Below are 16,877 nucleotides of genomic sequence, written 5' to 3' on the forward strand. Positions count from 1 at the left end.
AAAGACAACCATCGAATTTAACTGGGTGCATCAAAAAGGGCTACCTCTTGCAAAGTGTCATGTAATTTTTGTTTCCTTTTGTATATGTATCAAAGGTGTTTCTTTGTTCAAAAAAAAAAAAAAAAAAAAAAAAAAAAAAAAAAAAAAAAAAAAAAAAAAAAAAAAAAAAAAAAAAAAAAAAAAAAAAAAAAAAAAAAAAAAAAAAAAAAAAAAAAAAAAAAAAAAAAAAAAAAAAAATCAAGTATTTATCAATTCCATCATCTCTTGTTCCAAAAATAAAAAGAGATTTGTCAATGTAAATAAGAGTCATGTAAATAGTCATCTTTTGTTTCATTGTAATAAGCAAGGAGGGTGTATGCCATTGATGTACAACGCGAGTAATTGTGAAATACCTCCAACTCATTCACAATTCTCGTAAAGTCCGGACAGCTAGCTAGATTTCGACCTCAGTTCTTAGCCTGAGAAACTATCTCTTGGTGATTAGTAGTCATGACTTCAGATCTTTCTTTACACATGTGTAGATACACTTTACACTCTTATCACATGTCTTTTTTTGTTATCAGTGCTAGGATTGTGCCTTCGATAGCTAGATTGACATCTCCATTTTGCTGTGAGCTTAACTGTTTTGCACATGTCACGTTTGATGGAATCTGAGCTTATATTTTGACCTAGAACTTTGTAGGTACGTTCTAAGCAAACCTTCACGAGACTTCAACTCGTCCACTAGGGACACTTAGTGGTTTAAAAGGCTTAGTGCATACGCTAAATGCATTCGAGAGACCAGCGACAGTGGTATAGTTAGGATTTCCTTAGTTTTGTTTTACTTGAGGACAAGTAAAATTCAGGTTTGGGGGTATTTGATGAGTGCCAAATATTGTATATATTTATCCCTTTTTCTTTGGCATTTAACTCATCTTTTATGCATTAATTCTACATTTTATCCCATATTCTGTATTTTCATTGTTTTCAAGAATAAATATTTTTATTAATTAATTTTGCATTTTTAGGTAATAAATAAAGTTCGGATGAGTCGCGGAGCGAAAAGAGCGGAAAAGTAGTGAAAAGCCGGGAGAAATCACGCAAGGAAGCCGCAAAGAATGGAGCGCACGTCCAAAAAGCTGGAAATGGGCTCAAGAAGAAGAAAGTTGTTCTTAAAGAAGAAGTGGGCTCAAGGTTTTCCAAGCCCAAACTCATTTCCCAAACCCATATTCTATACCCAAAAGCCTAAAACCCAAATCCATACCCGCTTGCGTCTTCAGCCGTCAGATCAGTTCTCAGAAGCATCCGACGGTCGCTCCCTTGATGTGCATCGAAGTTTGATATCTCCGCCTAACACTACAACACCTAACTCCATCTGGCGTCGTTGATTTTGTTGTATTATATAATCCAGCGGTCGCTACAAGCTTCACTTCATCTCACCGTCCGATTGATCTTTCATCTCCCTATCCCACGGCTCAACGTCGCAGATCATCAAACTCGATACACTCGCCTCACACCCTAGCGACCGAGCACCTACACCCCAAACAAACGCACCCTTCCCCTTTCTCCATCGAACCCATCTCCTCCATCACCCCCCTCTGCAGAACCACCATGCCCCGTACCACCACCATGTCCGTCTCCATCACCACCACCTCACCCCAAATCACTCCACTAATTTCTCCCCAACTCTACTCTACCTAAGCCCATCATCACCATCACGTACCATCTCTTTAGCATCACTAATAATCTCAATTTCTCATCTCTCTGCTCACTGAAACCCTAGGTGAGAAATTGGGGATATAAGTGATGATTAAAGCATCAATTGGAGCTCGAGAGGAACGAGAAGAAGCAGGAGAAGATTGGGTCGACGAGATGGAGCGAGTATCTCATCAACAGTAGGTAAATCAATTTCACCAAACCCTAGTTCTACTGATTTTGGGGGAAAATTGGGGAAAACCCAAAAAGGTGTAATGGGTATAAATTGATGTTATGTGAAGTGTGTAGAGGGCACTGTGTATCTCTCTGGACTAGCCAGTAGAGAATTTGCTACAAATTTTTATGAATTTCAATTTCAGTGCTTATCAGTTAACAAGTTGAAAATTGCATATATTTTTAGTTATCTCAAATGTTGCTAGTTGTGTATGAATCATCTGTGTTAATGTATGTATGTTGCTACATCATGGTTAGCATGAGCTAATCAGCATCAGGCCAAGGCTCAGTGAAGCCTTGTGCACTGTCAAGTGACTAGAAGCTAGGATAGTTACTTCCTTGTATGTTTTGATTGAGCAAATGAGAGATACCAATGCTCATAGAGCCTGTGATTGGTTGTACTGTCAAAAGACAGCCAATGCTAGGGGCAGACTAGTGAGCAAATTGGTATTCTTCCATTTCTAGATGTATGCATAGGAAAAAACACAACCTAGAAACATGTCATTTGATTAGGACACAAGGTGGATCCTAAGCCTTGGCTTAACCACCAATCCCTTCTCAGTAACTTGCATTTTCAGTCCTGTGTGCTTTCAACTCAGTTAATTTTCTTGCCTTTTATTTTCTTGCACTTTGTAGCTTCTGTGCACTGAAGTCAGTGCACAATCCTCACTCTGCCCTTGGCTTCCAAGCCTTGGTTCTTTGCTGATTTACCTTGTCTGTTATCTTTCCCTGCTGTGGTTCTTAACTGTTTCTTTATTGCTTTACCTTGCATCTTTGGTTCATGCCATTTACCTTGTTTTGCTCACTGCCTTAGTGCATTGTCACCATTGTTAGCCTAGGAAGACTTCTTGTATGCTCCTCTCCCTGTGGACAAACCCCCACTCGTCACTATATTATAAATCTTGACCTTGTATACTTGCAAGTGTTTTGTGTGCTTCCCATTTTCACACCAAGTTTTTGGCGCCGCTGCCGGGGAGCTGGCTGCCATATTTTTGAAGTTTTCATAGCTGTTGTGGCCTTGTTGTGCTTGCCTAGTTGTGTGTGTTCATTGCTATCTTGTTCACTTGCTAACTGCTGCTGGAGCTGTGCATTATTTGTTGTTGCTACCAAGTCTGCTGCAAAGCCTGCTGCAAAGCCTGCTGCAAAGCCTGCTGCTGTTGTTGCCTTCTCTGCTGAGCTGTTGCTGTTGCTGCTGCTGGTGCTGCTGCCAAGCCAAAGCCAAAGCCTGCTTTCTCTGTTGCTGCTGCTGTTGGTGCTGCCAAGCTGCTGCTGCTGCTGTTGCTGCCAAGCCTGCTGCCAAGCCAACTGGGCTGCCAACTGAAGCTGTCAACTGGGCTTGTGCAACCTCTGCTGCTGGGCTCTGATCCAACCTTTGCTGCTGGGCTTGAACCAACTGAGCTGGGCTTAGTAACTTCTGCTCTTGGGCTTCACCAAGTGCTGCTGGGCTCTGCATCCTTTTGTTGCTGGGCTTCGTTGCTGCTGCTGCTGGGCTCTGCTCCACCTGTTGCTGCTGGGCTTGGACGTGAGCTGCTTAGGACGATCCTAAAGCCCAACTGGGCTGTGCAACTAAAAGGGGACTAAAAGCCTATTTTTGGGCTTCCCTCCAAAAAACAAGTAAGCCTAACCCATGAGTTAACCCACTTGGGCCTCATTTAAATTCAAATTCGGGCTTGTAATAATTAATTTAATTATTTATTTGGGATTGTAATAATTTTTATTTTCTTTTTCTTTTTTATTTGGGACTGTAATTATTTTTTTGTTTTCTTTTATTTTTCTTTTTTCTTTTATGGGTTTGTTTCAATTATTATTATTGTTTTTATTTTCTTTTATGAGTTGTGATAATTTATGCTAGGTTTAGTTCAAAATTTTTTTTCCAAAGCCCAAATTTTTTTAAACCAAAAACAAAACCCCTTCTTTAAACCAAAACCCATTCAAAACCAAATCTTCATAACCCTTGTGGGCCAAACTGTTTCCGATTGCTCTGTCTGACCAACATGTTAGTTAAGGTACCTACTAGGACATGATCGTGACCTACAGAGACCAGACAAACAGACTTGTTAGAATTAACCCAGACGAACCTATCGAAATTCTAAGTTCTGAGGGAGACAGTCCAGATCAACCAGAAACAATGGGAGAACCCCGTACCCTCAAGGATTATATGTACCCAACTAGAGCCAGTCAACCTTCTTGTATTTTGCTGCCCGAGGCTAATGGCCATTATGAGCTGAAATCTAGCACAATACAGATGCTTCCTATTTTTAGAGGTGTTGAGAATGAAAACCCTTACCACCACGTGAGAGAATTCGAGGAAATTTGTGGAACTCTGCGTTTCACTCAAATGACCGACGAAACCCTAAAGTTAAGGCTTTTTCCTTTCTCCCTGAAAGATAAGGCAAAGGCCTGGCTCTATGCTTTACAGCCTCAATCCATCATGACATGGGATGACCTCACAAAGGAGTTTTTCAAAAAGTTTTTCCCGAACCACAAGACTGCGACAATTCGTCAAAGTCTGAATAGCTTTGTGCAATTAGAAGGTGAGACCTTAGCTAGATACCTGGAGAGATTCAATGAACTATTGCTCCAATGTCCCCATCATGGTTTTGAAAAATGGAGACTTGTGCAAATTTTGTATGAAGGTCTAGATGTGTCCACCCGAACAACGGTTGAGTCAATGTGTAATGGTCTATTCGTAGATAAAACTGCTGACGCGTCTTGGGACTTCTTGATTGAAGTAGCTGAAAAGACGCAACAGTGGGAATCCATCCGTGAAACCAGAAAGACTACATCCGAAGCAAAGGCTTTTAGGATTGAAGCGGATTTTGAGGGAAGAGCAAACATGGCATCAATAGTTAGGAGATTAGAAGAGTTAGAACTACATAAAAATTCAAAACCTTCCACCACTACTCTCCGAGAACATGTCGCTTCGTCTGTTTGTGCTGCTTGTAACGACCCCAACCATCAATTCCAAAATTGTCCAGATTTGCTTGCAGTCCAGGAGTCTAGGCTTGAACAGGCACATGCCATGTTTCAAAAACCATAGCATAACCCTTATTCACAGACCTACAATCCAGGATGGAGAAACCACCCTAACTTTTCATGGTCAAAAGGACCCACTCAGGGAGGACCATCTCAACCCAATCAGAGCTATCAAAACAATCAGGGATATCAGAACAATCAAGGTTATCAACACCCGAGAAACCCTCAACAACAATCAAACTCTCAACAACAATCATATCCTCAACACAATACCGACAAGAGATTATCCACCCTAGAGGAAATGTTCCAGAGTTTGATGCAAAGTCAGAAAAATCTAGATCAAAAGATGGATCAAATATGTGAGAGAGAAAAGGGTAAACTTCCGAGCCAACCCCAACAAAATCCAAAGAGGATATTTCAAACAGGCACAACATCCTGCACTGAAACCTCACCTGATCAAATCCATGCCATTACCACCCTCTGAAGTGGTAAAGTCATCGAGAACAACGTGGGCGAACCTAATGAGTCTGATACAAATTCCACACTGTCTCCACAACCCCAGAAAACCAAAGAATCTGAGCAAGTTGGAAAATCTTACAATTCTACTGCTGTGAATGTCCCTTTGCCAACTCATTCTCCTGTTGCCCCATTTCCTCAAAGATTGATCTATCAACAGAAAAGTACCCATTACAATGAGATGTTAGATCTGTTCAAGAGAGTCAACATCAACATTCCTTTTCTTGAAGCAATCAAGCAAATCCCTGCTTATGCCAAATTCCTCAAAGACTTGTGTACTCAAAAGCGCAAGCTCAATGTGCAAAAACGTGCTTTTTTAGCTGAGCAGGTGAGTTCCATCATTCTGAACAAAACTCCACCCAAGTTTAGGGATCCAGGATGTCCAACAATTTCTTGCACTATAGGAGAACACACGGTCAATAAAGCGTTATTAGACCTAGGTGCAAGTGTTAACCTACTGCCATATTCTGTTTATGAGCAGTTAGGTCTTGGGGAGTTGAAACCAACGTCCATCACTCTACAGCTGGCAGACCGATCTGTCAAGATTCCTCGTGGAGTGGTCGAAGATGTTTTGATCAAGGTTGACAAATTCTATTTTCCCGTAGACTTCATTGTCTTAGACACTCAACATGTACAAAACCCAGACTGTCACATTCATGTCATCTTAGGACGTCCTTTCTTGGCTACGTCCAACGCGATCATCAACTGTCGGAATGGAGTGTTAAAACTGTCTTTTGGTAACATGACGGTAGAATTGAATGTGTTCGATATTAGTCAACAACCTGTGAATCTTGATGATGATGATGTGCATGAAGTTAATATGATTGAAGGATTAATACAAGATTCATTGACTAACATTCTATCCGTCGACCCCTTTCAAGCATGTATGGAGAACTTTAACCCTGATTCCTATGATGATGCATACTGTAGTGACGTCCTATCTCTGCTCGAATCTGTACCTCAAATGGACGTCACTGAAAGGAAATATGAAGTGGAACAACCCCTATTCTCTGATTCCAAGATTATTCCATCCATTGTTGAGCCACCCAAGCTTGAATTGAAAACGTTGCCTAGTACGTTGAAGTACGCATTCCTAGGTTCTTCTGATACTTTACCTGTCATTATTTCATCATGTTTAGACACGGAACAGGAAAGTAAGCTTTTAGAAGTACTTAAGGAACACAAAGAGGCCTTAGGATGGACCATCTCAGATCTCAAAGGAATTAGTCCCACCATTTGCATGCACCACATTAACCTTGAAGAGAATGCCAAACCATCGAGGGAAATGCAAAGGAGACTTAATCCTAACATGAGAGATGTAGTCAAAGGAGAGATCCTGAAACTACTTGATGCAGGTATCATATACCCAATTCCCGATAGCAAATGGGTTAGTCCCATTCAAGTTGTGCCTAAGAAGTCAGGCATTACTGTAGTTCAAAACGACAAGAATGAATTAGTCCCTACTCGTACAACCACAGGATGGCGAGTATGCATCGACTACAGGAAGTTGAACACAGTAACAAGGAAGGATCACTTCCCGCTCCCTTTCATTGACCAAATGCTAGAACGTGTGTCTGGACACAGTCACTACTGTTTTCTAGATGGCTTTTCCGGTTATAACCAAATTCACATTGCTCCTGAAGATCAGGAAAAAACTACATTCACGTGTCCATTTGGGACGTTTGCTTATAGACGTATGCCCTTCGGGTTGTGTAATGCACCTGCTACTTTTCAGCGTTGCATGATGAGCATTTTTTCTGACATGATAGATAGTTTTCTCGAGATCTTTATGGATGATTTCTCTGTTTTTGGTTCCTCGTTTGACGAATGTTTGAAGCATCTTTCCCTCGTGATATCCAGATGTAAAGAAAAGAACCTTGTTCTAAATTGGGAAAAATGCCATTTTATGGTGAATTCCGGAATAGTTCTAGGACACATCATCTCAGAAAAAGGAATTGAAGTGGATAAAGCTAAAGTTGACCTCATTCAACATCTACCACAACCTTGCTCTGTGAAGGAGATCAGATCATTTCTAGGTCATGCTGGTTTTTACCGGCGATTCATCAAAGATTTCAGCAAAATCTCCAGACCTCTGTGCAGTCTTCTCTCCAAAGATGTTGCCTTCAATTTCAATGATGCCTGTGTGAAGGCATGGGAGGAATTAAAAACCCTTCTCACCACCGCTCCTATAGTCCGACCACCCGATTGGAAGCTTCCGTTCGAACTTATGTGTGATGCCTCTGATTATGCTGTTGGTGTTGTTTTAGGACAGCGAGTTGATAGACTACCATATGTGATATACTATGCTAGCAAAACCCTTAATGATGCCCAACTCAATTATTCAACTACCGAGAAGGAATTGCTTGCCGTCGTTTTCGCATTAGACAAGTTTAGATCTTATCTGATAGGGTCTAAGATCATCATATACACAGACCATGCGGCTTTGAAGTATCTTCTTTCCAAGAAGGATGCTAAAGCTCGCCTTATTCGATGGATACTCTTATTACAGGAATTCGATCTTGAAATCCGTGATAAGAAAGGATGTGATAATGTGGTTGCTGATCATTTGTCTAGATTAACTTTAGAGTCTATTGATGAATCTGAGCTGATTAGAGAATCATTCCCAGATGAACAGATGATGTCTATCTCAGACCTTCCTTGGTTTGCTGATATTGTTAACCACCTCGCTACAGGTAGGATGCCCTCACGTTGGTCGAGACAAGACCGCTCTAAATTCCTGGCTGAAGTCAAACATTTCCTTTGGGATGACCCATATTTGTTTAAGTACTGTCCAGACCAAATCATTAGGAGATGTGTCCCCAACACTGAACAGAAAGATGTGATATCTTTCTGTCATGACCAAGCATGTGGAGGCCATTTCAGTGCCAAGAAAACTGCTGCAAAGATCTTGCAGTGTGGATTCTATTGGCCATCATTGTTCAAGGATTGCCATGATTATTGTGTTGCTTGTGAACGCTGTCAAAAGCTAGGAAGCATTTCGAGGAGAAACATGATGCCATTGAACCCCATTTTGATTGTGGAGATTTTTGATGTTTGGGGGATAGACTTCATGGGTCCATTTCCCATGTCTGACAGCAAGTTGTACATCCTAGTCGCAGTTGATTACGTTTCTAAGTGGGTAGAAGCCATAGCAACCAGAACAAATGACCACAAGGTGGTACTTTCATTTCTAAAGGAGAACATATTTTCATGTTTTGGTACCCCTAGAGCTATCATCAGTGACGGCGGTTCACATTTTCGTAACAAGTACTTTGAGTCTTTAGTACGCAAGTATGGCATAACTCACAAGGTTGCTACTCCGTACCACCCTCAGACTAGTGGACAAGTAGAAGTGTCTAATAGGGAAATTAAGCACATTCTGGAGAAGACGGTCAACCCGTCCAGGAAAGATTGGTCATTGAGATTGAATGATGCTTTGTGGGCCTATAGAACAGCTTATAAGACACCAATTGGCATGTCCCCTTATCGTCTGGTGTATGGAAAGCCATGTCATCTACCTGTGGAATTAGAACATCGAGCTTATTGGGCAATCAAGCAACTGAACTTCTCTCTGGACGAAGCTGGAATTCAACGGAAACTTCAACTCAACGAGTTGGAAGAATTGAGAAATGAGGCTTATGATAGTGCCAAGTTATATAAGCAGAAGATGAAGATGTTTCATGATAAGCGTATTCTGCGCAAATCCTTCACTCCTGGTCAGAAAGTCTTGCTGTATGACTCCCGATTACATCTTTTTCCAGGAAAACTGCGTTCCAGATGGAAGGGTCCGTACCTAGTACGCACAGTTTTTCCTCATGGAGCTGTAGAGCTGGAGGATGTCTCCAACAAGAACGTTTTCAAAGTCAACAGGCAGAGATTAAAGCCATTCCTTGAGCCATTTCCACCCGACATTGAAACAACCAACCTGGAGGACCCAGTCTATGTGGACTAAACTGGTCCACTCTTTCCCTAAATAACCAAAAAGTTTTCCAAATCTTTCCCTAAAAACCAAAATTTTTCGTTTTCCCATCAAAACCAAATGTTTCCCAACAAAACCAAATTTTTTCCCAAAAAGTCCAATCCCATTAAAAACCAAAATTTTCTTGTAGATAATGTGTTAGTTAAATTTCCTTTTATATATATTTTGTGCTCATCCATTGTGACTCCTAATATGATGGATTTTTGCCTTGAAATAACGGAGTTTTAATCGAGCTTCCGCCGTACAATCGGGTATTCTCTCTCCTTTTACTCTACTCAGCATGTTCCTCTTCATATATTGTTTTATAATTCTTTCCATATTTTGAAACATTGAGGACAATGTTTAGTTTAGGTTTGGGGGTATAGAGTAGATACCACGATAATATGCCATAATTGAAAACAAAACTCCATCTTTTTGAAAAAAAAATTGAAAAATCAAAATAAAAAATTAAAAAATTAAAAAAATCATAAAAATGGAGCTCATTTACCTTGAAATGTTGACTCTTGTGCAAATATGTAATTATTAGGAGTCTTAGTCTAGATATTTAGGCACCCTGATTCTAGCACAATTCACATAGTGATAAGAAATTTGCACGCGCACGATCTACCAATACATGTATGACCTCGATCTTCAAGGTGTTGGATAGGAAGTTACGATTGCCAATCACTTTAGAATACTGAACGAAACTTGACTAGCTTGTTCTTTGGTTGGTTGGGATAGAAGGTGGAGGTTACATTAAGAAAGACAACCATCGAATTTAACTGGGTGCATCAAAAAGGGCTACCTCTTGCAAAGTGTCATGTAATTTTTGTTTCCTTTTGTATATGTATCAAAAGTGTTTCCTTATGCAAAAAAAAAAAAGGAGAAAAAAATATCAGAAAAATACAAAAAAAAAAAATCAAGTATTTATCAATTCCATCATCTCTTGTTCCAAAAATAAAAAGAGAGTAGTCAATGTAAATAAGAGTCATGTAAAGAGTCATTTTGTTGTTTCTTTGTAATAAGCAAGGAGGGTGTATGCCATTGATGTACAACGCGAGTAATTGTGAAATACCTCCAACTCATTCACAATTCTCGTAAAGTCCGGACAGCTAGCTAGATTTCGACCTCAGTTCTTAGCCTGAGAAACTATCTCTTGGTGATTAGTAGTCATAACTTCAGATCTTTCTTTACACATGTGTAGATACACTTTACACTCTTATCACATGTCTTTTTTTTGTTATCAGTGCTAGGATTGTGCCTTCGATAGCTAGATTGACATCTCCATTTTGCTGTGAGCTTAAACTGTTTTGCACATGTCACATTTGATGGAATCTGAGCTTATATTTTGACCTAGAACTTTGTAGGTACGTTCTAAGCAAACCTTCACGAGACTTCAACTCGTCCACTAGGGACACTTAGTGGTTTAAAAGGCTTAGTGCATACGCTAAATGCATTCGAGAGACCAGCGACAGTGGTATAGTTAGGATTTCCTTAGTTTTGTTTTACTTGAGGACAAGTAAAATTCAGGTTTGGGGGTATTTGATGAGTGCCAAATATTGTATATATTTATCCCTTTTTGTTGGCATTTTAACTCACCTTTTGTGCATTAATTTTACATTTTATCCCATATTCTGTATTTTCATTGTTTTCAAGAATAAATATTTTTATTAATTAATTTTGCATTTTTAGGTAATAAATAAAGTTCGGATGAGTCGCGGAGCGAAAAGAGCAGAAAAGTAGTGAAAAGCCGGGAGAAATTACGCAAGGAAGCCGCGAAGAATGGTGCGCACAACCTCATTTTCTACACACAAAAGCGCCTCCGTTCTCAGCCATCAGATCAGTTCTCAGAAGCATCCAACGGTCGCTCCTTCATGGAGCATCAAAATCTGAAGTCTCTGCCAAGCACCACAGCGCTGAAATTCCAAGCCTTCAGATTAGATGGTAGTTGAATCCAACGGTCGATCCCTTGCTGTTCATCAACGTTTGATATCTCCGCCTTACACTACAACACCTAACCCCATCTAGAGCCGTTAACTTCGTTGTATAAAAAAATCCAGCGGTCGCTACAAGCTTCACTTCATCTCACCGTCCGATTGATCTTTCATCTCCCTATCCCACGGCTCAGCGTCGCAGATCATCAAACTCGATACACTCGCCTCACACCCTAGCGACCGAGCACCTACACCCCAAACAAACGCACCCTTCCCCTTTCTCCATCGAACCCATCTCCTCCATCACCCCCCTCTGCAGAACCACCATGCCCCGTACCACCACCATGTCCGTCTCCATCACCACCACCTCACCCCAAATCACTCCACTAATTTCTCCCCAACTCTACTCTACCTAAGCCCATCATCACCATCACGTACCATCTCTTTAGCATCACTAATAATCTCAATTTCTCATCTCTCTGCTCACTGAAACCCTAGGTGAGAAATTGGGGATATAAGTGATGATTAAAGCATCAATTGGAGCTCGAGAGGAACGAGAAGAAGCAGGAGAAGATTGGGTCGACGAGATGGAGCGAGTATCTCATCAACAGTAGGTAAATCAATTTCACCAAACCCTAGTTCTACTGATTTTGGGGGAAAATTGGGGAAAACCCAAAAAGGTGTAATGGGTATAAATTGATGTTATGTGAAGTGTGTAGAGGAGACTGTATACCTCTCTGGACTAGCCAGTAGAGAATTGGCCACAGAATTTTTATGAATTTCAATTTCAGTGCTTATCTGTTGACAGTTGAAATTTGCTTATGTTTGTAGTTGTCTGATATGTTGCAAATTGTGTCTAAATTATATCTTATGATGAATGTATGTTGCTACTTCATGGTTAGCATGAGCTAATCAGCTTCAGGCCAAGGCTCAGTGAAGCCTTGTGCACTGTCAAGTGTAAATGAGCTAGGATAGTTACTTCCTTGTATGTTTTGATTGTGCAAATGAGAGATGCCAATGCTCATAGAGCCTGTGATTGGCTGTACTGTCAAAAGACAGCCAATGCTAGGGGTAGACTAGTGAGCAAGTTGGTGTTCTTCCATTTCTAGATGAATGCTTAGGAACAAACATAACCTAGAAACATGTCATTTGATTAGGACACAAGGTGGATCATAAGCCTTGGCTTACCCACCAATTCCCTCTTAGTAATTTACATTTTCAGTTCTAAGTTTGCTTCCTGATCAGTCATTTTCTTCAGTTACTTTTCTTGCCTTTCATTTTCTTGCACTTTGTAGCTACTGTGCACTGAAGTCAGTGCACTGAACTCACCCTGCCCTTGGCTGCCAAGCCTTGGTTATTTGCTGCTTTTCTTGGCTGTTTCTTTGCTGCTTTATCTTCCAAGCCTTGGTTATTGTCTGTTTTTCTTTACTTACCTTGCATTCTTGTCTGTATGCCATTTACCTTGCCTGCCCTTAGCTCACTACACACTTTAGCTAGGAAAACTTCTTATATGCTCCTCTCCCTGTGGACAAACCCCTACTCCCCCTTTTATTACAAATCTTGACCTTGTATACTTGCAAGTGTTTTGTGTGCTTCCCATTTTCACACCAACAAGTACTTTGAGTCTTTAGTACGCAAGTATGGCATAACTCACAAGGTTGCTACTCCGTACCACCCTCAGTCCAGTGGACAAGTAGAAGTTTCTAATAGGGAAATTAAGCACATTCTCGAGAAGACAGTTAACCCGTCCAGGAAAGATTGGTCATTGAGATTGAATGATGCTTTGTGGGCCTATAGAACAGCTTATAAGACACCAATTGGCATGTCCCCCTATCGTCTAGTGTATGGAAAGCCGTGCCATCTACCTGTGGAATTAGAACATCGTGCCTACTGGGCAATCAAAGAGCTGAACTTTTCTCTGGACGAAGCTGGAATTCAAAGGAAACTTCAACTCAACGAGTTGGAAGAATTGAGAAATGAGGCTTATGACAGTGCCAAGCTGTACAAGCAAAAGATGAAGATATTTCATGATAAGCGTATTCTGCGCAAATCCTTCACTCCTGGTCAGAAAGTCTTGCTGTATGACTCCCGGTTACATCTTTTTCCAGGAAAACTGCGTTCCAGATGGAAGGGTCCGTACCTAGTACGCACAGTTTTTCCTCATGGAGCTGTAGAGCTGGAGGATGTCTCCAACAAGAACGTTTTCAAAGTCAACGGGCAGAGATTAAAGCCATTCCTTGAGCCATTTCCACCCGACATTGAAACAACCAACCTGGAGGACCCAGTCTATGTGGACTAAACTGGTCCACTCTTTCCCTAAATAACCAAACAGTTTTCCAAATGTTTCCCTAAAAACCAAAATTTTTCGTTTTCCCATCAAAACCAAAATTTGTCTTTTTCCCAACAAAACCAAATTTTTTCCAAAAAGTCCAACCCCATTAAAAACCAAATTTTCTTGTAGATAATGTGTTAGTTAAATTTCCTTTTGTATATATTTTGTGCTCATCCATTGTGACTGCTAATATGATGGATTTTTGCCTGAAATAACGGAGTTTTAATCGAGCTACCACCGTACAATCGGGTATTCTCTCTCCTTTTACTCTACTCAGCATGTTCCTCTTCATATATTGTTTTATAATTCTTTCCATGTTTTGAAACATTGAGGACAATGTTTAGTTTAGGTTTGGGGGTATAGAGTAGATACCATGATAATTTGCCATGATTGAAAACGAACTCCTTCTTCTTTTTTTGAAAAAAAAAAAAATTGAAAAATTCCAAAAAAAAAATTGAAAAAATCAAAATTGAAAAAAATTAAAAAATTGAAAAAAATCATAAAAAATGGAGCTCATTTACCTTGAAATGTTGACTCTTGTGCAAATATGTATTTTTATTAGGAGTCTTAGTCTAGATATTTAGGCACCCTGATTCTAGCACAATTCACATTGTGATAAGAAATTTGCACGCGCACGATCTACCAATACATGTATGGCCTCGATCTTCAAGGTGTTTGATAGGAAGTTACGATTGCCAATCACTTTAGAATACTGAACGAAACTGGACTAGCTTGTTCTTTGGTTGGTTGGGATAGAAGGTGGAGGTTACATTAAGAAAGACAACCATCGAATTTAACTGGGTGCATCAAAAAGGGCTACCTCTTGCAAAGTGTCATGTAATCTTTTGTTTCTTTTTGTCATGTATCAAAAGTGTTTCCTTATCAAAAAAAAAAAAAAATATCGATGTATATATTCAGAAAAAAAAAAATATCAGAAAAATACCAAAAAAATCAAGTATTTATCAATTCCATCATCTCTTGTTCCAAAAATAAAAGAGAATAGTCAATGTAAATAAGAGTCATGTAAATAGTCATCTTTTGTGTTTTTGTGTTGTAAGCAAGGAGGGTGTATGCCATTGATGTACAACGCGAGTAATTGTGAAACACCTCCAACTCATTCACAATTCTCGTAAAGTCCGGACAGCTAGCTAGATTTCGACCTCAGTTCTTAGCCTGAGAAACTATCTCTTGGTGATTAGTAGTCATGACTTCAGATCTTTCTTTACACATGTGTAGATACACTTTACACTCTTATCACATGTCTTTTTTTTTTGTTATCAGTGCTAGGATTGTGCCTTCGATAGCTAGATTGACATCTCCATTTTGCTGTGAGCTTAAACTGTTTTGCACATGTCACATTTGATGGAATATGAGCTTATATTTTGACCTAGAACTTTGTAGGTACGTTCTAAGCAAACCTTCACGAGACTTCAACTCGTCCACTAGGGACACTTAGTGGTTTAAAAGGCTTAGTGCATACGCTAAATGCATTCGAGAGACCAGCGACAGTGGTATAGTTAGGATTTCCTTAGTTTTGTTTTACTTGAGGACAAGTAAAATTCAGGTTTGGGGGTATTTGATGAGTGCCAAATATTGTATATATTTATCCCTTTTTGTTGGCAATTTAACTCATCTTTTATGCATTAATTCTACATTTTATCCCATATTCTGTATTTTCATTGTTTTCAAGAATAAATATTTTTATTAATTAATTTTGCATTTTTAGGTAATAAATAAAGTTCGGATGAGTCGCGGAGCGAAAAGAGCGGAAAAGCAGTGAAAAGCCGGGAGAAATTACGCAAGGAAGCCGCGAAAAATGGTGCGCACAACCTCATTTTCTACACACAAAAGCGCCTCCTTTCTCAGCCATCAGATCAGTTCTCAGAAGCATCCGATGGTCGCTCCTTCATAGAGCATCAAAATCTGAAGTCTCTGCCAAGCACCACAGCGCTGAAATTCCAAGCCTTCAGATTAGATGGTAGTTGAATCCGACGGTCGCTCCCTTGCTGTTCACAGAAGTTTGATATCTCCGCCTAACACTACAACACCTAACTCCATCTGGCGTCGTTGATTTTGTTGTATTATATAATCCAGCGGTCGCTACAAGCTTCACTTCATCTCACCGTCCGATTGATCTTTCATCTCCCTATCCCACGGCTCAGCGTCGCAGATCATCAAACTCGATACACTCGCCTCACACCCTAGCGACCGAGCACCTACACCCCAAACAAACGCACCCTTCCCCTTTCTCCATCGAACCCATCTCCTCCATCACCCCCCTCTGCAGAACCACCATGCCCCGTACCACCACCATGTCCGTCTCCATTACCATCACCTCACCCCAAATCACTCCACTAATTTCTCCCCAACTCTACTCTACCTAATCCCATCATCACCATCACGTACCATCTCTTTAGCATCACTAATAATCTCAATTTCTCATCTCTCTGCTCACTGAAACCCTAGGTGAGAAATTGGGGATATAAGTGATGATTAAAGCATCAATTGGAGCTCGAGAGGAACGAGAAGAAGCAGGAGAAGATTGGGTCGACGAGATGGAGCGAGTATCTCATCAACAGTAGGTAAATCAATTTCACCAAACCCTAGTTCTACTGATTTTGGGGGAAAATTGGGGAAAACCCAAAAAGGTGTAATGGGTATAAATTGATGTTATGTGAAGTGTGTAGAGGGCACTGTGTATCTCTCTGGACTAGCCAGTAGAGAATTTGCTACAAATTTTTATGAATTTCAATTTCAGTGCTTATCAGTTAACAAGTTGAAAATTGCATATATTTTTAGTTATCTCAAATGTTGCTAGTTGTGTATGAATCATCTGTGTTAATGTATGTATGTTGCTACATCATGGTTAGCATGAGCTAATCAGCATCAGGCCAAGGCTCAGTGAAGCCTTGTGCACTGTCAAGTGACTAGAAGCTAGGATAGTTACTTCCTTGTATGTTTTGATTGAGCAAATGAGAGATACCAATGCTCATAGAGCCTGTGATTGGCTGTACTGTCAAAAGACAGCCAATGCTAGGGGCAGACTAGTGAGCAAATTGGTATTCTTCCATTTCTAGATGTATGCATAGGAACAAACACAACCTAGAAACATGTCATTTGATTAGGACAGAAGGTGGATCCTAAGCCTTGGCTTAACCACCAATCCCTTCTCAGTAACTTGCATTTTCAGTCCTGTGTGCTTTCAACTCAGTTAATTTTCTTGCCTTTTATTTTCTTGCACTTTGTAGCTTTT

This window comes from Papaver somniferum, chromosome 1, assembly GCF_003573695.1.
Source record: "Papaver somniferum cultivar HN1 chromosome 1, ASM357369v1, whole genome shotgun sequence".
Taxonomy (NCBI): Eukaryota; Viridiplantae; Streptophyta; class Magnoliopsida; order Ranunculales; family Papaveraceae; genus Papaver; species Papaver somniferum.